Genomic DNA, 2,442 nt, shown 5'->3' with positions numbered 1-2,442 from the left:
TACTATATTTCCCATAGAGAAATAGTTGATAAGTGAAATAGATAACCCCAATGTTAACTTGAAAGAAAGTTGAGATTTGACACTAGCTCAAAATAGGATGAAGGTTATTTGTACAATCATTATATTTATGACTGGAGCTCTTACCACAATAAAGGTCATTGTTCTCATTGATTCTTTAAGACCGAGGCTTAATGATTGACTTGCAGCATATTTAGTAAAGTCTTAAGAACCATAACAAAAGAAAGATGCTTCATTGCTCAAATGAGACTGAATGCTAGGAACTTTTTAGAGCATCTGAAATACAGAGCATGTTGTTCACAAGTGAAGGTAAATTAATTCTGAGCAGTTCAAAATTCAGTAATGTTCAGATGCCAAAAGATAGTCAAGCTTTAGAGATTTCCTCTAAGGCATGTTCTGCTTGTCTTAGAGGAAAAGCTCTCAACATAAATATCTGAAAAAACATGAAGAATACTGGCAGTGTCCCAACATGTTCATCATCGTCTTCATTTGGCAAGGTAGGCTGAGGTCTCATGTTTTATAGGAGGAGCACAGCCAGGATTTCCTCATGCCCCTGATCCCATTTTCATCCCACTGTCTCCATTCCTTCTCCCCTATGTACAACATTTGCCTCCCAATACCTCAGTGCACATATAAACCCCTCACTTCCTTTAGACGTTTCTGGTACTCTTCTTGTATCCCCCTCCCACGTATATATAGCTTACCGAGTTGCTGACTGTGTCTTTAGGGTTAGGTTGTGTGGAACAAGAGAAATTCTTGTGTTGGTGCTTTGCTTGTAGCCTGCACATCTGAATTCCCACTGTCTCTTCCAAATACAGTGAAACAGAACTGACACTTTCCATGATGTTCGAAAAGTCCTGGCAGTCAGGTGAAGTCCCTGCAGACTGGAAAAAGGGAAACACTGCACCCATTTTTAAAAAGGTTAGCAATGAGGAAATACCGACCCGTCAGCCTCACCTCTGTGCCTGGGAAGATCAGGGAAGAGATCATCCTAGAAGCTACGCTAAGGCACGTGGAGGACAGGGAGATGGCTCAAGACAGCCAGCACAGCTTCACCAAGGGCAAGTCCTGCTTGACCAACCTTGTGGCCTTCTAGAATGGAGTGACCACATCAGTGGACAACAGAAGAGCTACCAATGTCATCTGTCTTGACTTCTGTAAGGCCTTTGACATGGTCCCCCAAAACATCCTTCTCTCTAAATTGGAGAGAGATGGATTTGATGGGTTAACTGTTGGGTGGATGAGGAATTGGTTGGATGGTCACATCCAGAGGTTATTGGTCAATGGCTCAGTGTCCAGATGGACATCGGTGACAAATGGTGTCCCTCAGGGGTCTGTACTGCGACCAGTACTCTTTAGTATCTTCATCAATGTCGTAGACCATGGGATTGAGCGCACCATCAGCAAGTTGGCAGATGAACCAAGCTGAGTGGTGTGGTTGACATGCCTGAGGGATGGGATGCCATCCAGAGGGACCCGGACAAGCTCAAGGAATGGGCCCGTGTGAACCTCATGTGGTTCAACAAGGCCGAGTGCAGGGTCCTACACCTGCATTGGGACAACCCCTGGTATCAATACAAGCTGGAGGATGAAGAATGGATTGAGAGCAGCCCTGCTGAGAAGGACTTGTGGGTACTGGTGTATGAAAAGCTGGACATGAGCTGGCAATATGCACTCACAGCCTGGAAGGCCAACCATATCCTAGGCTACATCCAATGCAGGCGTGGCCAGCTGGTCGAGGGAATCATAGAATCATTAAGGTTGGAAAAGACCTTTAAGATCATCAAGTCCAACCACCAACCCAACACCACCACGCCCACTAAACCATGTCCCAAAGTGCCATGACTACATGTTTTTTAAATACTTCCAGTGATGATGACTCCACCACCTCCCTGGGCAGCCTGTTCCAATGCTTGACCACTCTCTCAGTAAAGACATTTTTTCCTACCATCCCGTCTAAACCTCCCTTGGCATGAGAGCAACACAAGGTGGAGGATGAAGAATGGATTGAGAGCAGCCCTGCTGAGAAGGACTTGTGGGTACTGGTGTATGAAAAGCTGGACATGAGCTGGCAATATGCACTCACAGCCTGGAAGGCCAACCATATCCTAGGCTACATCCAATGCAGGCGTGGCCAGCTGGTCGAGGGAATCATAGAATCATTAAGGTTGGAAAAGACCTTTAAGATCATCAAGTCCAACCACCAACCCAACACCACCACGCCCACTAAACCATGTCCCAAAGTGCCATGACTACATGTTTTGAAATGTTGACTCCCCCCCCTCCCTGGCCAGCCTGTTCCAATGACTCAATGAAGCACTCCCTCAGTGAAGAAATTCTTCCTAATATGTAGTCTAAACCTCCCTTGGCACAACTTGAGGCCATTTCCCCTAGTTCTATTGCTAGTTACCTGGGAGAAGAGAC

Source organism: Phaethon lepturus, unplaced genomic scaffold (assembly GCF_000687285.1).
Source record: "Phaethon lepturus isolate BGI_N335 unplaced genomic scaffold, ASM68728v1 scaffold11022, whole genome shotgun sequence".
Taxonomy (NCBI): Eukaryota; Metazoa; Chordata; class Aves; order Phaethontiformes; family Phaethontidae; genus Phaethon; species Phaethon lepturus.
This window is presented reverse-complemented; position numbering follows the sequence as displayed.